This window comes from Lissotriton helveticus, chromosome 6 (genome assembly GCF_964261635.1).
Source record: "Lissotriton helveticus chromosome 6, aLisHel1.1, whole genome shotgun sequence".
Classification (NCBI taxonomy): Eukaryota; Metazoa; Chordata; class Amphibia; order Caudata; family Salamandridae; genus Lissotriton; species Lissotriton helveticus.
The window spans coordinates 797069172-797093599 of record NC_136067.1 but is presented as its reverse complement, the minus strand read 5'-3'; the positions used below and the strand labels follow the sequence as shown (position 1 = coordinate 797093599).

The window sequence follows — 24428 nt, the reverse complement described above, 5'->3', positions numbered from 1 at the left end:
GATTAGCAGGCCTGTGTCTGGTTTTCTCTGATTTGTGTACCACGATTGGCCTCATCGCATTTTTTTTGCGTTCGCGTTTCACATTTATGCGGTGCGGTGTAGGTTTTCATGCTGATTTATTTTTTTTGTTTCTTTTTATTTGAAAAAATTTAAACAAGCAAGGCAGAAAAATCGTCATACAAAGTACCAGTGCAAACGAGGAAGGAAAAGACATCACGACAAAATCAGCAATCAATATAATGAAAGGGAGGGGGGGGACATGGGCGGACTCAACACACATGGAATGAAATAGCCAGAATGTGGGGTCAGGGGGAGAGTGGGACATCAGTGTCATCTACTACAGGCGGTGCACATATATCCCCACGATAACTATTCCAAGGTCCCCACACTCTACACCATTTCCGGGAACGGCCCTAGGCCAAATACACAGTTTTTTCCCTGAACATACACCAGTCCATGTTTTCCTTCCATACTTCGACTGTAGGAGGCCTCCGGGACCCCCACAACTGGGCAATATCTCGCTTGGCAATCATGGCCCCCAGGGTCGCCCACTGAGTCTGGGCTGTATTATAATCAGTGAGTTCCCAGACATTTAACAAACAGCACCTGGCTTCCTGCAAGAGAGCAACACCCGTCACTTCCTTCATTACCTCATGCACCCCGTTCCAGAAAGCAATAACTTCAGGACATTCCAAAATAATATGGAGAAATGTCCCCACCTGCCCACACCCCCGCTTACATAGGCCCTCAGAAAAGCCCATTCGAACCAAACGGGGGCCCGTGACGTATATCCTGTGGAGGATCTTAAGCTGTACCAGTCGGAGTCGAGCTGGAATTGCGACCTCCTTGGGAGAGGAGATCGCAGACTGCCAGTCCTCGTCATCTAACTCAAGACCGTCACGGGTCCACAAGTCCCGGAGATGCAGTAGGAGGTCCGACCTATCGTTAAATAATTTTTTGTAAACAAGGGAGATAGTACTATCAGGCACATGACCATCCAACAATCTTTCTTCTAGCGGGGACAATTCCGGAATTACACCCCCCACTGGGAAAACTGACATCAAGGCATGGCGAACCTGAACATAGCGGAAGTACTCTGTGTCACCCAATTCAAACTCCGTCTTTAACATCTCAAACGATTTCACCTGACCCTTGACCCAGAGGTCTCCCACCTTACTAATACCAATGAGGTCCCACTTATCGAAACCCTTGGTCTTCAACAATTTACCAAGTTTATCCGAACCAAAAAGCAGGGTCGCTAAAGTCAAGCGGTCTTTCCATCCCATAGAACTAGTGGCGTCCTGCCAAATACTAACTGCCGTCCTCGTAGGCCCTGACAAAGCCTTAACCACTGATTTTGAATAGAGCGCCCTATAATAATTACCCCCAGGCAACAGCCATCTATCCATAGCAAAAGCAGGGTTCAATTCGGGACCATACATACCATGATTAATGGCACCCAATTGAGACGCCCAATAATAATGTTTGATGTCAGGGAGAGCAATACCCCCATCATACCACGGGAGCGTCAGTTTGGCAAGTGCAATACGGGGTCTACTGTCCCATATCAACCTCCTTTGAAGACCCTCAACTGTACGGAAATAGCTAGCAGGAACTATATCAAGAGTGTTCTGGAGAGCATAAAGAAAACGAGGCAGAGACATCATTTTAAAGAGGGCCGCACGACCAAGCGGCAAAAGCGGAAGCTTACGCCAACCCGCGACGTCCTGTTTCAATGTAGTCAAGGGCGGGAGAAGATTCTGGTCATACCGAGTTGCGGGGTCCAATGAAACATAGATATCGAGGTATTTAAACCCCGATTGTGTCACTTGAATAGGACAGTTACGTTGCAAAAGAGGGACATCACCAGAAAGAACGTATAGATAGGATTTCGTCCAATTAATAATCAGGCCCGAGTTTCTACCAAAGGAGGTCAGAACATCACACAAAACCATCAATGACTTCCGGGGCGAGGTCAGATACAGTAAAATGTCATCTGCATAAAGCGAAATGCGATCTTCAAACTCAGAGGACCACTGAATACCCTTCATCGAGGGCTCCCACCGGATCCACGCAGCGAGGGGCTCGAGGGCCAAGGCAAACATGAGCGGCGACAAGGGACAGCCCTGACGAGTACCTCTCTCAAGACTAAACGGAATATAGCCAGGACCATTCACAACAATCTGCGCAAGGGGGTCCTCATAAAGAAGCCGCACACAGCCAATAAAACCGGGTCCAAACCCAAACGTAGATAATGCGGCCCATAAATATGGCCATTCCACGGTATCGAAAGCCATCGTGGCATCGAACGACGCCAAGATGGCCGGCTCACGCAACGTCGCAGCACTCGCAAGAACGCCGTGTAGTCGCCTAAGATTCAGGGCAGTGTTTCTATGCAGGATAAAACCGGATTGATCCGGATGTATCAGCCCGCTAATAACGGTGATCAATCGGTTGGCCAGTAATTTAGCGAGGATCTTAGGTTCGGCATTCAAAAGAGATATCGCCCGGTATGATGCACACCTATCTCTTGGTTTCCCTTCCTTATGAATCACCACAATGGTAGCAAGACGCTGATCACGGGGGAGAGAACCACACTCACGTGACTCCAAAAACATATCCCTTAAATAGGGAGCCATCTTGTCAGGACGCAATTTGTAAAGTTCAACAGGCAGACCATTGGGACCCATAGCTTTCCCTGAACGCAGGGAGCGAATCGCAAGAGCCACCTCATCCGCGGTTATTGCAGCGTCCATTTGTTCCCTGTCAACGTCAGAAAGTCGCGGTAAAGCAATATCACGTAACAATAGGTGTGAGTCATCTTCCGGCCTATCCGACACGGAGGAGTAAACTGTCTGGAAGTGGTCCGCAAAACATTGAAGAATCTCTGCAGGGTCAGTGACCCGAGCACCACTCGCCGTCTCAATCACAGGCACCACACGACTAGCTCTATCTTTCTTATCCAGCCACGCTATCAGTTTGCCTGCTTTATCTCCCACATCGTATAGACGTCCCTGTTGTTCTCTACTCATGGCCTTAGCTGAGTCAGTGACCAACGCCCTGTATTCCAACTGTTTTAGTCGCAGAATATGTGCCTTAGCACGGGTAATCTCCTGCTCCAGGCCAAGCTCCAAGTCCGCTATCTCCGTCTCGATCTTAACAACCTCCTCATCCCTCCGTTTCTTAACACCCACGATTAACGACAGGGCCTGGCCCCTAAGGACAGCCTTGAAAGCCTCCCAAAGAGACACTGCAGACGAAACAGAACCCTCGTTTTCCAGAAAATATTGGTCAAAAGATTTTACCAGGTCAGCACGAGTTTTAGGGTTCCGTAAATACCAGGGATTAATCGGGGCTACCCATCCCTCAGTACCGGAATTCAACTCCATTCGAAACCATAACGGAGAGTGATCGGAAATTCCCTGAGCCAAATGCTTAACCTCAGTAATAGAAAGTGCCTGTGCGGCAGGCACCAAAACATAATCAATCCGTGAATGGCTACCGTGAGCGCCCGAATTAAACATGTACTGCCACTGAGCGGGGTGTAACAATCTCCAGCAATCTACCAGGCCCAGAGTGTCAATGAGATCGTGTAGCCAATTCTGTGCCCCTTTAAGATCCCTAGGCGGATGCCGATCAACCATACCAGAAACCACAGCGTTAAAGCACCGAATAGCAGTGACCCCTCGGGGAGAGCGAGGATAACCCGCCTCAAGTCCGCAAAAGTAGTTGACTGCAGGCCAGGGGGGACATACACAGAAACCAGGGAAAGGGTCCGGCCCTCCCACCTACCCGTAAGAGCGACATAGCGCCCTCTATCATCGAGGACAGTGGCGTCAATCTCCAGCGGGAGAGAATTCTTGACAAGGATACCAACCCCCCTGGAACCAGAGGAGTACCCAGCATGGGCGACCAAACGATACCCCTTCCTATTCATGGCATGACAAGTATTACCTATCAAGTGCGTCTCCTGGAGAAGGACCACATCAGGGGAGAGACGTTTCAACAACTGCAGTACTACCCCACGTTTTATCCTATCCCCCAACCCATTCACATTCCAACTCATCAGTTTCAATCCCCTACCCCCATCCCGAAAGAGACAGAAGATCCAAACCCAGTAAGAAGCCAGCACTTCGATCAGAAGGTCTAACAATACATCGCCTTGCATAAAAACAAACAAACTCCCCAACAAAACCCCCCATCTCCCCACCAACATCCCGTTACAAACCCCCCCACGCTGCACCCCTGCGTGAGACTAGAAAGCCACCCCAACTTGCAGTGTGCCTGTCGCCCCCACATCTAACTAAGCTACAAAAAGTCAATCAGAGGAGGAAAGAAACCCACCAAAAGCCCCGCAACCCCCCCAAATGTCACAGCAAATCACATAACAGAATCAGCAAACCACAGTTTGAGGCCAACTATAGACCCCAGAAACAAGACAACAGGTGTCTATTCCTGTTCCATCAGTCCGCCTTCCGCCCCACCAGACTGTTCCTCCTGTGAACGCTGGCTCGGCAGACTGTCCAGCCAGTCGGCCGCCCCCTCCGGTCGATCGAAAAAATAAGTCATCTCCGCATGTTCGATCATCAACTTGGCCCGGAAAAGCATAGTGTACTTAAGGCCCATGTCACGCAGTCTTCTCTTTACCCCTAGGAAACCAAGTCTCTGCTTCTGGACCAATTGGGTAAAGTCCGGGTAGAAGCTGATGGTAGTGTTCTCAAACTTTATAGGTCCACCCATCCGTGAGGCCGGCAGGATAGCGTCTCTATCACGGAAATGAAAGATTCTTGCGATGATAGGCCGCGGTGGGGCACCCACCTTTGGTTTACCGCCCGGAACTCTATGGGCCAGCTCGACAGTAAAAAACTTACTCAGTCCCTTGGGTGCAAGGTGGCTAACGATGAGATCTTCGACGAAGAGGTCAGCCGCCGGATCCTCCGCCTTCTCCGGAACTCCAATGATACAGACATTATTCCGCCTAGCCCATCCTTCAAAATCCTCCAGGCGACGCGCAAAGAGGTCATTGGAGGCCCTCAAATTGCGGACCTCTGTCTGTAGGTCAGTGACATCACCCATCAGACTAGAAGTTTTAATGTCCAACGACTTGACTTTCTCGTTCGTTTTCGTCAAGTACGGATCAGGTTGACATATATCGCCACAGTATCGAGCTTGTGGGCGAAAGTCTCCATTTGCTGCCCAAGGGAGGATTTGATCCCATCGATAGCGGCCATAACGTCCTGAAGGGTTGGCTCTGTTGCCGAAGTCGGTGGATCTCTCGTGTCCTCCAGCGACCTGCCCGGCCCACCGGGGGAACCCTTAGCCTGGGCGTAGCGATTCATGATGTTAGTCTGGGTATAGCCACCCCGCCGAGTGGTCTTAAATGATATGATATAAAGGGTTTTGTACCGCGCTCTATTACTAAAAATAGTATCCTGGCGCGGGCGGTGAGACAGATTCAAAGGGCAGGAAGAAAATAGCATAATTAAAGAGTGGTACTAAACAGGTGAGTTTTCAGCCCCTTTTTAAAGGCCGTAATGGTCGGAGCGACCCTGAGGTTTCCCCGCCATTGCGGGATGGAGACCAATTTGGAGCGGTTAGACTAAGTAAAAAGATGGCGGCCCCTAGGACCCCCGAGCGGAGGCCCAGCTTCAGCCAGAGGGCATCGGCCAAGTGTCTTCCCAAAACCAGCAAGGCAAAGAAAGAATGCACTAGAGTGCAGCGCAGGATAACAGCTCTCAGCACGGGGGGGGGGGGGAAGTTCCCAGTCGAAGGTCTCTATGGAAGACAAATCGAAAGTGAAAGTCAACCGGACCGGTCGTCCCTGCCCCCTCAGGCCGATGATGTTCAACTACAACTCGGGCACCATGCCAACTCCCCAGCCGGGCATCACGGAGACGTAGGCTGCAATCTTCGGAGCACCACAAAACCAGTTCCCGGGGTCCGATTCGGAAACTGAATTTTAGGTTTTGCCTCACCCATGGTTCGTCTTCACGAGGACATCAATGAGGGACAGGATAAACAACAGTATAAATGCGGGAGGTTACGAGGGTCTCGGGAGCCCTAAGCTCACACGGCTCCTCATTCATGCTGATTTTTGACTCGTTATCTGATGACTATTGCATGCTACCACCTTGTTGTGAATTCCACGTTGACACAGGGTTATTTTCCCGCGATAGGCTGCGATTTTGAAAGGTGCGTTACTCTACTCTTGCGGTAGTTATCACACGTTATTGTGAATATACCCCACAGTCTCTCAAAATGTTGATTTTGCCTCTTTTTCCTTATTCTTACTCCTTCTGCAAAATAGTTGTTCTACAAGCGGTTCCTATGTTTGCTCCAAATGTTTCTTCGCAGTTCTCACTGTGCTGTTTTCCAAGGGTAAGCCTAATCGGATTGCTCCCCATTCGCTAGATGTTCATATGGGTTTATTTAACACCAAGGACATCAGAACTTCCAATGCCATTTTGTGACATATGGGCGAGCAGAGTGGGGAAAGAAACCTATTACTATGACTCTGAATTGGTGGGTTTACTTTGCACAATATGACACCAGAATATGGAGTAGTTTACTGCCACTCTACAAAAATATTGGAGTCAAAATATTCATGGCAAAAAATTCTAGAAGGTAATTATATATGGTTAAGTATAAGTCCACTAAACTCCTCATCTATGTGTTCAGTAATACATATGTATAATTATAGTACATAGATGTGGAATTAAGAAAGTTAAATCTATACTTTACTACAGATTTTGGTCACCTATACTCTGGCTACGATACTTTTGTACTATGATATTCTGTTAGCTGCTATTCTCACATGCAACCCTGCTGCCGTTCAGCAGGCTTATCGAAAGTTTGGTGATTTCGCAGCAGCCACACACACTATTCCTTACACTTTAATAGTTCATGTTTTGTTTGTATGTGCGCAGTCCTCAGGAGAAGTTATTCGGTTGAAGGGTTTTGACTGCTCTGTAATGCTAATGTAGCTAAAGTTGAGGTTCAAGTTATTTAGCATTAAATACGAGTTGCTGTCTTTGGTGCATTGTTAATTACCAGGTGGTTTACATTATCATTTAAATTTGGATTGGAAGGAGTACGACAGATGAGGTGGTAATGGACCGATTACTTAGTGGTAGCCCTCATTACTCTGAATCGTCAATCTTCCTCACCCCATTCCCCTTCCACCCTTCCTGCATGTTATTTTTCTTCCAGACACAATGCCAGGATATTGTATACTGGTATAGGTGGCGCTGGGTGTATTGAGATGGTATCAACAGGAAGGGTCGGTTCCTTTCCATAAATAGAAACAAAACAAGTTTAAGATCTTTCTTCATCGGTTAACAGTCTTTTTTCCAATAATATAGCTTTTGGTTAGCTGTCTCGAGGGTGGGGTTCTCCCTTATGTATAGATTGGGACGAAGATTGGCACCAGCTGAAATGGTAACCCGTAAGCAATTCGACAATGTTTATTGTTTGTAAAGTTCTCTGGCCAATTAGGCAAAATAACTCAATATTTTCATCTTATACTTTGGATGAACTTGAAAACTCCTGCTGTCAGGAACAACATACTGTTCCAATGAATGCCCTTCTCAAGTCGCAGTAACAGTCCATCCATGTACTTTTTTATTGACGAACAAAAACCAAACAAGCTACAAAGAAACAGAAAGTCACCAATTGCTTTTTTCTCAACGTCTCATATTTGTTTGATATCTTTTTTCATGTGTGGAAACAAAGTTAAGTCAAACAACAGAAAACAAAGTTTTACCATAATCTGTAAAATCGTCATGAGTATCTCTGGAAGCAATATTATCGTGCAGTCCTTGTTCTCTAAACTCCCATCAAGCTGTATCTGTGGAAAAAGAGTCACAGGTTGGTGGTGTTTGTTGAGAATTCTTGCAAGGCGAATTCTGTCTTATAGGTGCAAAGTCAGCGTAGAAATAACATCATTTTTGACTAGCTGAATGAAACCTAAAAGGCTTCCCCATATGTAGTTTGCAGAGCATCATATTTCCAGCATAAAGAGAAGTGTTCGCATTGCTCATTTAACTCACATCTATATGACATCTGAGTGTACTACTCTCCACGCGCTGCTTTGCAACTCTACTCTATGCAGTTCTTTGCTTCACATTTCAAAGTAAGGATGAGCCGGGACGTTGCATGAATTTTGATGTGTTTTGTGATAGAATCAGACTATTTTGAAGATTGTTAGACTTGTGATGTTCAAAGCAGCGTGAGTCTAGCTGAAGCCTGCCGGGCGAGCTCAATATCTGTCAGAAAACTAAAAATCAGTCCCATTTCTTTGGTGATGCTCTGTATTTGATCAGAGCAGTCTCCAGCTGTGCTATACCATAAAACTGTATAATCAACCACAGCAAGGTCAGCGCTCATTCACACCTTCCACATTTTATCGTAATGAATCTTGCCAGACGTCTGTGGGAGAAACAAATAAACCATGGCATACAAATCAGAACGTTCGAGAAAATGTGCTCGGTCGGGTCTGAATATTTCCTCCTTGCTTATGGGCCGATTAAGTCAGATATGAGTGGTAACCCCTGATACAGCATATATAGGACTATGGCCTTTTTAAGAAATCACAATTTAGGAATCGCAATCCCTTATGCATGTAGTAATCGCAAAAAATGTGCGATTCCTACACATTCTTAATTGTGACTCGCAAATTGCGATTCGCAATTAAGGAAAGGCTTCCCATTCATTCCTATGGTCCTAGAGGCATATAGGAATGAATGGGAGATTGCATGCACAATTCGCGAGTACCAAATAGGTACTCGCAAATTGCACATGCGATTTGAAGGGTGCAAGGGGGCCAAAAGGCTACCCTGAAGCACCTCCAAAAAAAGGTAGGTATGTACTTGTGGTGCACACACATGCCCTTAGGGCACCCGTGTGAACCACAATGCACTTTCAAAAATGCATTTATTTTTATTTTTCATAAGAATTGCAAATTACCATCAACTTGAAGTTGATGGTAATTTGCGATTCTAAATAGCAAAAACGCAATTTGCGATTGTATAATGCATCGCATTTAGGGATCACAATTTGCGATTTCTTAACTGCATTAGCAATTAAGGGAATGGCAAAAAATTGCAATTTCCTGAATTGCGAATTGCAAAAAAGGTTCATGCATCTCAAAAGGCCATTTTGCAATCGCAAACGGACAAATTTTGCAATTTGCACTATTTGCGATCGCAAAATGGTTTGATGCATGTGCCCCTATGACTTTTATGTTAGAGCAATGGCCAACAGGCATTTAGGGCCTGTATGTTTTACTACTTCCAAAGCTATCAGTTATGCCTGTTTATTCAAGTTTATTTAGATAAAGAGAAACCAATGGGTAAGAAAATAATTTTCTAAATATTTTAATCTAATCCAGTCTTATTTAAATTTTTATATTGCGAACACTGCAACATTGCTCTATAAACAGCAATTTATAGGAAAAGGAAATATGAAAGTTTCAGAAGCTACAGTAAACTATTGCTTGCTCCTCTTCTACCGAATGTCAGTTTGTAAGAAGATAATCCAAAAACACTTGGCTGCCTCTTTCAAGAAAAGGAAAACCAGGGGAGGAGCTTAGTCAGTGAGATTCTGGGTGTGTGAATCGCATATTTTCCAACTAAGAAAGCAGTGGCTTGCAGGCTAGGGGGTGAGATGTACCTAGTTCAGATGGGCTGATTCCACGAGGAACAAAGAGAGTGGAACAGTGGGCGGAAAGCAAAGTGTTGGAATAATACCCTGAGCGATTTCTACTGGTTAAACTAAGTTGCAAGCATTCATCCTATTCCTTTTTGGGTATTTGATTGCCAGTGGTATGCCTGGAAAGTTGAGACTGGTGGAGCTTTACAAGCCTACTACAGACAAAGTTTGTGAACTCCAGAAAGTAGCACATTTGCACAAGTTCAAGAAGTGCTTGTATAGGTACAGATTTCCTATTTTTTGGTAAACAAATTAATATACATATTTAAGATAGTGATCCAAAAAATTAACAACTTAAAAAATCTTAGTGATATAAGAATGACAGGAAAAACAAACACAGATATTGCAGACTCAACTCAGGGCCACCAAGTGCTCGAATTGGAATAGTATGTCTGACAAGGACTGGAACACTGCTCTGAACCCCCACATAGCAACAGCCTCCACAAAACCATCAGGAATGTAACAATTGGAACACCTCCTGTGCCGTCTCAGTGCCCCCCCTCAAACCAAGTACTACAAAAAGATCCAAACCCCAGGGCAGTTGGTACACAGAGGAACTCAGACTGATGAAACACCACTGCAAACAATTAGAGTGCAAATTGAGAATGAGCCAGGAGAATGTAAACAAGCATTTTCAAATTCACTAAAAACTGTATCCCCGGTGACCCTGACTACCAAAGGAGCTGTTTTGGGCATCCGAGCGATGCCAGAACCAACAGAAGCAAAACATCTTCATCATTGTGAAAGATTCCACCTCACCATCAGCCGCCTCCAACTCAATCAGCCCCTGGCAGGACCTCTCTCAACTATTCAGCAACAAAACCACCACCATTTACAGCAACTTCAGCCCACAACTCGACCCGACAGGCCTCACCAAACACCTCTAGATACTATCCAAAGAACCAATGCTAACCACATGACCAGTCATCATCCTAAAAGAAAACTACCACCACTTAAGGGGCCCTATTGGATCGCTGCTCCAGCCACACCAATTCCAGAGGACTCCAATCCATCAGCAACATGTTCACACAGATTCTGAATGCCTCTACCTCTTTTGCAACATTCCCAGATGCTTGGAAAGATGCAGCTGCTCTCCCATTGTTGAAGAAACCCTCTGCAGACCCTTGAATGCTTGCCAACTACAGACCGATCACCTTGTACCATTCTTCACCAACGTCTGAGAGAAATTCATTCATAGAAATCTCACTGAACACCTCAATGATCACCAACTCCACAAACTCCCAGTCTAGTTTCCGACCCAATCACAAAACAGTCACTGCCCTCATCATTGCCATGGGTGACATCTACATGACTATGGATAGAGGAGACATGCGCCCCTCATTCCCCTGGAATTTTATGCAGCACTTTGTGTGGGCTCACACCCCATCCTCATCAGGAGCTTACACGAGACTGGCTTCCAAGGAGCCGCTCTCTGTTTGATCTGGGCATCTTCCTACACAAAAGCAATCCTAACAGGAATTTTACCACATGGAAAGAGGAACAAATAAGGCACTCATTGACATTTCAGATCCAATGTGGCACCCAGCAGGGTGTCCATTATATCCTCTTCTATTTGCTCTTTTGATATAGCCATACTTGCAATCATTACACATCCATGTTGTAATCGAGCCTTTGACTTTTGGAGGATTTGAGCATAAACTGACTGCATATGTTGGTAATGTTGCTTTTTTTACTTTAAATCCTTTACCTTCACTGGGTCATATTCTAAAGGAGGCTGCTAATAAGTTTGGAATGTTTTCAGAGTGCACACTGAATGTAGGCAAAACACAGGTGATGCTGAATTATAAACCAGATTTCCCAACTCAAGCATTATTAAAATGAATATACTACCTACATTTTTGTATTTGTTCAGGATGATTCCATTACACGACTGTAGCGATGAAGCTCCAAACGAGGTGAGGTTATGTAGGTTTATTCGTCAGCTACATGGTACAGGGACCTAGACTCATTTTTGTAAGACTGGAAAGAGCTATTGGAAGTTTCATATGGGGATATAGGCGTGCAAGTTCTGCCATTTGTTTACTTAAATCACATATAAGCAAGGGGGGTTACATCTCCCCGATTTTAAGCTATATTTATGGGCTGCATTTGATGGACATTGCACAGTTTGTTAATGCCGGCAGAGCCTGATTCTATGACTTTTGGACTTGGATTTGCACTAGGGTCCGGTAGTCTGTGGGATCCCAACTACCACAAGCAGGTCCAATTTAAGAATATTATGGTTGCTATTCGCATATGGCAGAAAATATGTGTGAAATACTCTATAGGAATACTGGACAAAGACACGCCGATATGCAATAATCCTATCTTTCCACAAGTATTCCATGACCCAGCTGGCAAGGCAGTTGTTCTTCATTCAGTCGGCGAAGCTTATCATGCATGTGTGGAAGTTGGCCATGGTTGTGGTAGGGTTATCAGTGAGGGAGATGATGAGTTAGGTGTCATCTGCGTAGTATATTATGTCGAGACCATGAGATCAGATGATGTTAGCCTGTGGGGTCATATGAGTTGAAGAGAGTAGGGCTGAGCGATGAGCCCTGGGAAACACCACAGATGATATCCTTGGAATCAGAAGTGAAAGGTGGTAGACAGACTCTCTGTGTCTTTCTCCTGAGGAAGAAGGTGATTCATCGGAGCATGTCTCCTAGGCTTTCGATCAGCGTGTGGTGGGATATGGCGTTAAAGGTCGAAAGGTCGAGGAAAATCAGGGCTGCTGTCTTTCCTCAGTCGAGGACAGTTTGGATGTCACTGATGGCCACGATCATGGCAGTCTCAGTGTTGTGATTGCCGCAGAAACCTGATTGGGAGCATCGAGTAGCTGGGTCTGCTCCATGTGTGTCATGAGTTTCCTGCTAATAGTCTTTTCTAGTACCTTGACTGAGAATGGGAGCAAAAGGATAGGCATTTTGGAGTAGGGGTATGACTTCAGCGTGTTTTGTAGGCACCTGAAAATGTTGCAGTGGTAATTGAGGTGTTCGGCAGAGGGTGACTTTCTGGCCGATCCTTTGGTTTCCAAGGTTGAAGATGTAATGCAGGCATGGGACAGTGAGAGTGCCTGAGTGGATGGATTTCATGATAAAGGTGGTGTCCAGGATGGAAAGCTGGTTCCGGGTAATCAGTCTTGGTTTGTGTTGGTTGCGGTGAGGGTATATCGGTTGGGGAAGTCCGTGGGTGTAGGTTGAGGTTTGAAGTTTCAGTATGTGTTTGCAATCTAGTCAGAAAAGAGGTCAGCAAGGTTTTGCAGAGCTCTTGTGATGGTGTGATGTTATTTTCACTGTCAGTCAGGTTGGACAACTCCTTAAAGATTTTGAAGTCACTGCAGTCAGTTGTAAAACTTGAGCGAGGGCTTGAAGGGTGCCCTTTCGGGAGTGTCCTTGCAGGTGTGCCATCTCCTCACCAGCTTTTTTCTGTCACATTTATCTGTTCTGAGTTCTTGAGTTTACCAGTTGGCCTTTTTGGATGATCAGCTCTGATTGATGGAGGCAATACTGTTGTCACAGTTGGTGATCCAGGTGTTGAAGTTCTTAATTCCCTGCTCCAGGTTGTGGGCGGCTGCTGGGTTGAAGGTGTTGCGGCATCCATCCAGTGGGTCTGTGTAATTTTTCTTCAGCGATTCAGAAAAGGGGGTGGTGATGAACAGAGTGTTTGAATTAAGCAGACCACTCTTACCCAGTCCAAAGATCAGGGCTTGATCCATCACCGTTATTTAGCTCACTGCCCCATCCCAGCTCAGAACCTGGCTATATGCAAATTAGTCTGTCCCTGGCCCAGTGCATCATGGGAACAGGGCAGACCAAACTACCAAGCCAATTCTTCACCAGAAAGGAGACAAGCTACCGGGGACCGGTTTCTGGCATTTCAGCCTCGTCGGCCCGGCTTGCTTGAATCCTGATGGAGCAGTGAGCAAGGGACTCATGTCTGAGTATACCCTGCCACACCTATAGTGGCCAAAAACGATTCAGAAAAGGGGGTGGTGATGAACAGAGTGTCTGAATTAAGCAGACCACTCTTACCCAGTCCAAAGATCAGGGCTTGATCCATCACCGTTATTTAGCTCACTGCCCCATCCCAGCTCAGAACCTGACTATATGCGAATTAGTCTGTCCCTGGCCCAGTGCATCATGGGAACAGGGCAGACCAAACTACCAAGCCAATTCTTCACCAGAAAGGAGACAAGCTACCGGGGACCGGTTTCTGGCATTTCAGCCTCGTCGGCCCGGCTTGCTTGAATCCTGATGGAGCAGTGAGCAAGGGACTCATGTCTGAGTATACCCTGCCACACCTATAGTGGCCAAAAACGATTCAGAAAAGGGGGTGGTGATGAACAGAGTGTCTGAATTAAGCAGACGACTCTTACCCAGTCCAAAGATCAGGGCTTGATCCATCACCGTTATTTAGCTCACTGCCCCATCCCAGCTCAGAACCTGGCTATATGCAAATTAGTCTGTCCCTGGCCCAGTGCATCATGGGAACAGGGCAGACCAAACTACCAAGCCAATTCTTCACCAATTCTTCACTCAGAGTTGAGTCCCTTGCTCATTGCACCATCAGGATTCAAGCAAGCCGGGCCGACGACGCCTGAAATGGCAGAAACCGGTCCCCGGAAGCTTGTTTCCTTCCCAGTACAAGAATTGGCTTGGTAGTTTGGTTTGCCCTGTTCCCATCATGCACTGGGACAGGAACAGACTAATTTGCATATAGCCAAGTTCTGAGCTGGGATGGTGCAGTGAGCTAAAAAACGGTGATGGATCAAGCCCTGATCTTTGGACTGGGTAAGAGTGGTCTGCTTAATTCAGGCACTCCGTGAGCAATATGCCCCTACAGTGTTTGTGCCACTCACAGACATTGTAAATACAGTGAAGACATTTTTAGTACATTGGCTGGGAGGTTGTCATTACGAACCCCACAGCTCCATAAAGGCTTTACTGAAAACTGGGAAGTTTAGTGCCAAACGTCTCAGCATAATAAACCCACACTGAGGCCAGTGTAGGATTTATTATAAAATGCACTCAGAGGGAATCTTAGAGATGCCCCCTAAAAATGACCAACCTTTAGTGTATTGGCTGACTGGTCCCCGTCAGCCAGCCACCTTCAGAACGTTTTCTGAACTCATCGGGGGACAACCTTTTTGCTCTCAGAGGTTTGAAACAAAGCCTGCTCTGGGTGGAAGTGCTTTGCCGGTACACCATCTCCACTCCAGCTCTGGGTGGAAGTGCTTTGCAACTCTCTCTGGCAGGAACAGCAACGTTTGGCTGTGAGCCTCAAAGGCTCCCACCTTGTGATATGCTGATTTGGGCAGTTCCACCTAGGAGAGTTGCTCACCCCCCTGTCCAGGCTCCACTTTTCACAGCTGGACAGATGGGGAAATTAGTAAGCAGAGCAGGAGTTTCCACCTTAGCCTGGCACAGCCCTAGGATCACCAGAAGCTGAAGTGAACCACTCTCTTAGAAATGTTCCCTCTTGAATTGGAGAATTAGGCCAAATACGAATTGAGATGTGCCCCGTCTTCCCAATGGGAAGCGACTCCCAAAGGGTGTAGTCACCCTAGGGGACAGTAGCCATTGGCTACTGCCCCTTACCTCAGTAACTTCCTTAAATCTGGTATTTAATGGCTCCCCTGAACTTTGTTATCAGATTTGATGGATCATAGAAGAAGAATATTCTTGCCAGACCAGGAACTGAACCACTGCAGACAGAACCCAGCAAGAATTCTGCCACCCATAGCCAATTCAACAAATGGACCTGCTGTTCTTCCTAAAGTCCTGCCAGGCCTCTAGGAAGCCCATGAGACCTTCCAGTCTTCACCCAATCTCCAGTAACCTCCCTTTGGGCTAGAGGCTATGGTCACCTGCGTCCACCAGTACAAGAACTGCAGTGACAGAAGACCGACACTTGTGTCGATGAGACTCACCACTGCAAGAAGAACCCCAACACCGCAACGGTAGATGACTGACACTTGTGCTGACGTGACTCCACCCTGCGAGAAGAAAGCACTGCAGCTGGATGGCGGCCCCTCCAAGACAACCCACATTGGCGAAACTCCTCCAACCCCTGAGCATCTCCATCCCCACAAAAGCAACTCTGTCCTGGTGCCTCCCTTTGACCTACAGTGACTCGCTGATGATAACCGTGACTGTCCCGGCGTTGGTGGCCTACTAACCCCCATTCATCCCCATTGCTTTTCACCTACCGCAAGAGCCAACATCCTTGCAGGTACCAACTGCTGCGGTGTGGATACAGAACTCCGCACCTCTCTGAGTGCCCCCAGTCTCCATTGACTAGCTTTAGGCTCGGCAAATCCTGCACTTGGCTGGCCCCTTGCCGCTGGCGGTGCAGTGCCTACCTTAAAATGACCCTTTACCAGGCCAGCCTAATATTCAAAATGACTGAAAAGGTAAGTTGTGTACCTATCTGCTGATGCATAACCCTGTTTCCCTTCTATTGCATATAACTGTCTATCTTTTTCAAGTACTAAAGTGACTGTTTCGGATTGACAACATCAAAGTATTTCCAATACCATATTCAACTTGCCTTTTGGAATTTATTACCTACCAGAAAGGTTTACTTACCTGTAACTGAGTTCAAATTGGTTCCTAAAATAAAAGTAACTAAAGTCATATTTTTGCAAGACATTGGTCTGGGTGTAGTCACCCTAGGGGACAGTAGCCATTGGCTACTGCCCCTTGCCTCAGTAACTTCCTTAAATCTGGTATTTAATGGCTCCCCTGAACTTTGTTATCAGATTTGATGGATCATAGAAGAAGAATATTGTTGCCAGACCAGGAACTGAACCACTGCAGACAGAACCCAGCAAGAATTCTGCCACCCATAGCCAATTCAACAAATAGACCTGCTGTTCTTCCTAAAGTCCTGCCAGGCCTCTAGGAAGCCCATGAGACCTTCCAGTCTTCACCCAATCTCCAGTAACCTCCCTTTGGGCTAGAGGCTATGGTCACCTGCGTCCACCAGTACAAGAACTGCAGTGACAGAAGACCGACACTTGTGTCGATGAGACTCACCACTGCAAGAAGAACCCCAACACCGCAACGGTAGATGACTGACACTTGTGCTGACGTGACTCCACCCTGCGAGAAGAAAGCACTGCAGCTGGATGGCGGCCCCTCCAAGACAACCCACATTGGCGAAACTCATCCAACCCCTGAGCATCTCCATCCCCACAAAAGCAACTCTGTCCTGGTGCCTCCCTTTGACCTACAGTGACTCGCTGTTGATGACCGCGACTGTACCGGCATTGGTGGCCTACTAACCCCCATTCATCCCCATTGCTTTCCACCTACCGCAAGAGCCAACATCCTTGCAGGTACCAACTGCTGCGGTGTGGATACAGAACTCCGCACCTCTCTGAGTGCCCCCAGTCTCCATTGACTAGCTTTAGGCTCGGCATATCCTGCACTTGGCTGGCCCCTTGCCGCTGGCGGTGCAGTGCCTACCTTAAAATGACCCTTTACCAGGCCGGCCTAATATTCAAAATGACTGAAAAGGTAAGTTGTGTACCTATCTGCTGATGCATAACCCTGTTTCCCTTCTATTGCATATAACTGTCTATCTTTTTCAAGTACTAAAGTGACTGTTTCGGATTGACAACATCAAAGTATTTCCAAGACCATATTCAACTTGCCTTTTGGAATTTATTACCTACCAGAAAGGTTTACTTACCTGTAACTGAGTTCAAATTGGTTCCTAAAATAAAAGTAACTAAAGTAATATTTTTGCAAGACATTGGTCTGGGAATAGTCCTTGAGTGTGTGTGCCTGTCTTGTATGAGTGTGTACAACAAATGCATTCACACTACCTTCTGATAAGCCTAACTGCTCAGCCCAACTACTACTAAATTGAGAGTAAAGTATTATCTACTTTAACCGCTGTCATACATTTGGGGACTTACTGGACTCTGTGCATACCGTACCTCTCTTTGGTATAGTATATACAGAGCCGGAATCCTACAACAACTGATCAGGAATTTAGAAGGACACAGCCTCACTCTGATCCTGTGCCCCATGGCTTTGGTGGGAAGGTTGCTGTGGAACTTGGCACGGTCCATACTACTATTACCATGGGCATGAGTTTCCTTCCCTCAGATCACACAAGGTTTGTTGGGTTTGCCACAAGGAGTTACAATGTTGGTCTTGACTTTCTACACATATGCACATCACATGCCCAATTAGAAGTCTGTCTCATCAAGTGAATAGACTCCTTCAATTTTCAGAAGAGTGGTGTGCTCCCTCTAGTTTCAAAGACCATGTTTGTAGCCAGCAAAAATGTCCTTGCTCCACAATCTTCTAGACATTCTAGTCCAGCTGTTGACAGCCCGCAACTGGTCTCCAAGATGGAGAGAAAAAGCAAAGTCACCAGTGACATTTTGTCTGCATATGAGGCCCATGCAGTTTTAAAACCTTGTCAGTAGTGGATGGCATGGAAAAGTGTTTCATTACATAGAAACATCCTTTTACACATTACCGAGGTGTCCACTAGCCATGCCTTGTAAGCAAGTGTGCATGGCCAAGTATCAAATGTGTATAATTGGTGAATTACAGATATTAAAGAAAGAGTGTACCCACAGTGAAAAGTTGTAAAACAATGTTTGCAACTGTGTGGGTCAACTTACATTTTCCATGAAATGTTATGAATTGTAAATCATATTTTCTTTTTAAAATTCTGTCTGGAAAAATGTTAGACTCTTTAATAAGCTGCAAGAAAATGGTATTCCACTTTTATTCAAAAATCTAATTCCATACCAGATTTTTTAAATGAGAACACATTTTTAAACTTGGATTTTTTGCTTCTTGTGAGTACTGGAACTAAAATAGTTCTATTAGCAGCCTTCCATTAGTAACTGCAATTAGCATCCCAAAAAGGTGTGAAGTGCTGGCCAGGAAAGGAACAAAGAAGGCACTTCTTAAGAAAGAAGGGCTTTTTGGTGTGATGACTGATCACTTAGGGCCTCATTATCATGTCAGGCAGAAAGCCATCTGACAATTCGTCTGAGGCTTTCCCTCCAACATCAAACATCAGTGGTTTCCATTGGATCACCGTATTATGATACCGGCGTTCAGAGGAAAACCTGTGCCGGAACTCCGCTCTGATTCTCATGGGCACATGGAGCCCGCCGGGGTAGCGGGCAAAAGGTAATCCGAAAATGGTAGTGGAGCAGGCCTCGGCTCTGCCTTTAGGATTACGATTTTACTTACCGCCTTCCCACAATCAAGGAGGTCCGAACGCCATGAAAAGGCATGCGGAAAGTGTGACTTTAGGAGCCCCTTCCCCTGTGGCCATCCAATATGAGGCCTGTGGGACCTGGGGTGCCTCTCTTAACATACCTGCATTGTGCCAGCCACACAGTGCGTAGATGTTTAAAAAGTGTAGATTTCCCATTGTGACTTGTGCTGCAGCCCACATCCAAGCCGCAATAGAAAAAATACACTTTCCGACCGCTGTGGAGGCATCATAATACAGGAAGTGGGACTGCTGACTCCTTGTCGGACGATCCTGTTTCCACTATGATGTCAGTTGGACGCCCTCCGACCATCATTGTAATCGGCCCCTTAGTTAGGAAGAATCATCTAAGGAGACAGGAGCATATGGTAACACAAAGGACAACCACAACAGCCTTTCCTTTCATATGCAAATCCCAAATGCAGGCTAAAGTGGGAGAAACATACTCAACTACAGCAGGAGAGTAAGCTTTGCCAAAAGCACAGAGACCAAGTTTACACTCACTTCCATAGGGTAGCCCTGGCAGAAGACACCAAACTCCTAAGGGTGGGCAAAAGAGATTACTGTTTGAAAGATGGAGTACTAAAAAGGGGGTTGACTTGTGCTGTGACTTCTGACATTAATGAGTACATGGAATCGTACATCAACTGATTAATGAAAAAATAAGAATTCATCATCTCAACACATCTTGGAAGAAAAACACAAAAGTAGAAAGGAGATTTCTATATGATTGTTGGAAAAGGAATTGTGGCATACTCGGGGTCACCATTAGCATCTAAGCATTTAAAGAGATTTCTGGCAGGCCTCCTGTTCAGTGCTACAGGGACACTAAATCAAAGTGACTCCAGACTGTGAGGAAGAACTAGCTAGGCAGCAGTGAATGGTCAGTACTGGATCTCGTGGTACCTAGCAGCTTGTAGCAATAACACAGGGGCTGTAGGAAATATAAGTGCATTGTCCAACATCAGAATATATTGGAACTTTTGAGTGTAGGAGGATGCAGGGGCAGAAAGGCCAGTCTCACCCTTGGAGCTGTAACGTGAGAGTTCCTGACAATCCCCAGGGAGACTGAAATCACTGGTGTGTAATAGCATGAAATAGTGCTGACTGCCCTGAACTCTCCAAGACAAAGTAGCGGCTGAATTGGCGTAATGCAAACAAACTTATAGTGAATTTTACATCTCATTAGAAATCTGTGTCTCTGGTTTTCCTAATCTTTTTTTAATAGGTTTTGTGTCATTTTCTCGGTTGCATTGTATTTATAATTCTAGATTGGTTAAGGAATAATGTTGTTTTCTGTTCTTCTCTTTAATATAGTTTTTTCTTTACTTTTTTTTCATATAGCGCAAACTCGATCTGAAGATATCAGGTATCAGAGCGCTTTACATGAGCACCAGTTTTGTTACAGATAGATACATTTATTTTTGTAAGGCACTTGGAGATTAAGGGCCAGATGTAGGAAGGCTATTACCGGTCAGTAACGGCCGATATTAACGAAGTTCGGCCGTTACCGACCGGTAATAGGCTTTTCTGATGTAGGGGCCGAAATTAAGGATTCGGTAATTTACTGAATCAGTAATTTAAGAAATCGGTAAATTACCGATTTCTTAAATACCGATTTGGTAAATAACCGAATTCCTAATGTAGGGAGCACTTAAATAAGTGCTTATCCCATGTTAGGATTCGTTATTTACCACCAACTACAAGTTGGCGGTAAATAACGGAAAAAAAACAATAAGCAATTTTATGCAAATTGCTTCATTGCCATGTTGCAAACATACATGCCCTTAGGGCATGTATGTCTGCAACATGTGCACCCATACACAATTGAGAGGTGCAACAGGGTGTCAAAGTGACACCCTGCCACCCTTCAATATTTTCCCCATTTTACCGAATCGGTATTTATCGATTCAGTAATTGCCATTCATTCCTATGGGCCTCCAGGCCCATAGGAATGAATGGCAATTACCGAATCGGTAATTACCGATTCGGTAAATACCGAATCTTAGCGATTTGGTAATTTTTACAGCTTAATTTGCTACATAGCACTTACCGATTCAAAATACCGAATCGGTAAAATTCGGTATTTTCGAATCGGTAAATACTATTTACCTACATCTGGCCCTAAGTGATTTGTCTAGAATCATAGGCTGTTGAGCGTCCCTGCCGAGACTCGAACCCGGTTCCCCAGCTTCGAGGTCAACCACTCTGGCCCGTAAGGCTACATCCTCTCCCCAGTGTTTAAGTCTATCTGTCAGGGGAAGTGCCCGGTGTTTGTGCCAAAGCTAGCAGAATCTAATTTGAGTTTCTCATTGAAATGTAGTGTGACCTAACCAGATTGTGTTCATCCAACTCGTAGGTGTACTCCCTAACCAAACTAAATCACCACATTTCTGATACTTTTTACATGAAAGATCTCAAAGTGGTCCTCAGTATCCAAACTCCCCAATCATTAGTTGACCTAAGCCATTTAAATGTAGCTGATGAATTTAACATAAAGAATGCTTTTCTTTGATAGCACCTCCACTCAGTGTTTAATTTGTTAAGAAATTAGTGTTGTGCCCCTTTCAGGAGGCCACTGCAGTCTGCACCACCCACTGCCCCTGCCAGCCCTGCCAATGACAGTACCATCACAACTACTAACTATCACACTCCTCCAAGTGTAACAATTCAGACTATTCCTTGGATCCCAAACATATAATAATGGTTTGGAAGGCAGGTATTAGCTATTGTTTGTGTATATTGAATCAACAAACAACTGCTATTGTGCTCATCTCTAAATTAGACAAACAGCACCACCATGTGGCAGACTATCATAAGAGCCTGTGTGAACAAATAAGCGCCTGTTATGAGCACCAGACATTACCAGCCTAAATTAAACACTGCCTCCATTCTTTCAAGCTACTTATATGTGTTAAGGTATGAAATGGACAAATATAGTTTTACACACTCTTAATATTGCATACATGGGTTATATTAGTCATTATCAGAGATAAGCTCAAAAATTACTTCCTATTATACTTGAAGAATGTAAGAGACAGGCAGGAGATGGTCAAAAAAAGGGTTGTAGAGCACTCATTGTTAATTAGCTCCCCACAAATTGAATCTTATCTTTCCTTTTATTTTAATCAAGCCAAAATGTTTTACTTGATTAGGTTCAGCATGGGAATTGCTCACTTGTTGGTTTCGTACCCAAGTGATGCATATTGTGATGCCAAATTAGATTTGTGTCCATGTAACTCAATTTCTGCACAGAGCACTCAGCGCTTTATGTTTTTCTGTAAATTATATTTGAACCCAAGACGCACTTTTTTAAAACCATTACTAAGATTTTTAAACATTAGAAAGTGTCAACCTGCATTATGCCACCTACTTCATTTAAATCATGAATACCCTTGTTTTATGGTTTATAAGTATATCTCCTCTACAGTTCGGCTCCGTAGTATTGTTGGAAAATGAATACTTCGGTATTGATTAAGTTGGCTAATATGTTATTATGTTCATTTTTAGTTAAACATTGTTTTATTTTGCTCTCTTATGGCTATTATTTAGCCGAATAAGATCCAAAGTTAAAAAAAAGTGAAAATTTCAACAGTAAAGAATTCAAGATATTCCCACGAAAATGATGTTCAAAGTGATACCCGTCTACCGTGTCGCTTGCTAAATGGTGACATTCCTCATGTTCAGATTGTGTGCACCATTTACAATTAAAATTACCCCCCAAAGTATTGCATAGTCCATTTGTATCTCCTCAATATGCTTCGTTAGTGCAGTTTCTAATTCCTGGACAATGGTAATATTTGCGCTATTAAAATTATTATGATAAAAATTAATGACCACAAGGGTCGTATTTTTCTTAAACAAAATATTAATAATCTGGAAATGCGAGGATTCCAACTGCATTTTCCTAACTCTGCCATTTAATGTGGTGGAAATCAGAGCTAATAGGCCTCCTTTGTCATGGCCACCTACAGACGGTCTGGCTGGAGTGTGCACAGAATAAAATCTATCTATGTTGGCTTTGTTGCGCATCCAAGTTTCCTGTAAGCAAACTATACTAAATTCGCTAACAAACTCTATCCAATCTTTAATGCCTAATTTATTTGTAAGTATGGGCCAAAAATCCCTTCCGCAAATGCGCTCGCGGGTGGATTTTTTTTTTTTTTTTGAAGGCCAGTTCCCTCAGGGACCAAAGTTACAGGCACACACGGTAACTGGAGGCAAATCTTCTGGCCCTTTACACAGCTGCAGTGTAGGAAAAGCACTACACATTTACCCAACGAGGTAGCACTTACTGATTGATTAGCCAGTAGAAAGTACTCCAGTTGAGTAGAGGTATTGCACAAAACGGTGGCATCTTCGTGGATAACTATGCAGGGTAGGATTCATTCTGGCATGAGGCTCCTGTCACAAAAATTAAACCTCACCAGGAAGCACTTACAGATATAAATAAAGCAGGTGCTCGAGTTGAAGCTCAAATTCAGTAACGTTTTAATCAGCCCAAAACATTAGTGAGCACGGTCGAGGCTGGGCAAGTGTCGAAAATTAGCTGTTATACTCGAGGGAGGTCTTTGAATCCATGAGTTTCTAGAGCGCAACCCCCGTGTAGTTCCTGTGACCAGGAGGCTGCTTTCTCCTCACCTGCTGCCCTGCTCGCTCTCTGACCCTTTATACACAAGAGGCCTATTGACATGCATGGAAGCCCCGCTCATTTGGCCCCGCACCACACACTAGCGGTATCAAACAACTTCCCGCCCTTTCCCAACTATGATGGACAGCTCAGTCAAGGGACCTCGGCGCCTTTTGGCGCGGTGGCAAAGTTACAGGTACACATGGTCACTGGAGACAAATCTTCTGGCCCTTTACGCAGCTGCAGTGTAGGAAAAGCACTATACATTTACCCAACGAGTTAGCACTTACTGGATTAGCCAGTAGAAAGTACTACAGTTAAAATCGCTAAAATATCTACGAGTTCGCTGGAAAATCCACAAATTCACTGATTTTTTTGCAATTTTGCGGAAATTCGCGGACCACAGATCCGCAAAATTTGCCCATACTTTTTTATTTGACAAACCCGCTGTATTCCAGAAAGGACTGCCATATGTAATTACGCTGGTAAAAGAGGTGTCCTCGCTCGCTACGTGGCCAATGTCTATGACATCACCATCTACTGGCAGCCTATTTGTTAATACAATAGAGTCTGGAACACTAACTGATAGTACCTCAGGGCGTGCTGGCAAAGGATCTGACATACCATCACTGATTATATTATCAGGATTAGACCGTGTGAGATATGTCAGTTCTAAGATAACAGTGTGGTTGAAATGACAAACATCATTAGCCGTTTTGATGTTAAAAAATGACTGTGAAGTTACTATTGGGGCATGCTGACTATCTCTTTCTCTTTTGACAGGGACGTGCAATAACTATACGCTTATGGAACCACTGATATAGTTCCCACACAC

At 45.0% G+C, this 24428-nt stretch overlaps 1 pseudogene; it reads right to left on the bottom strand.

The window, feature by feature from the left end:
• Window positions 1-17605: 17605 nt before the first annotated feature.
• On the bottom strand, window positions 17606-18037 carry LOC144762510 (large ribosomal subunit protein eL33 pseudogene; annotated as a pseudogene).
• Between the last annotated feature and the right edge of the window lie 6391 nt (window positions 18038-24428).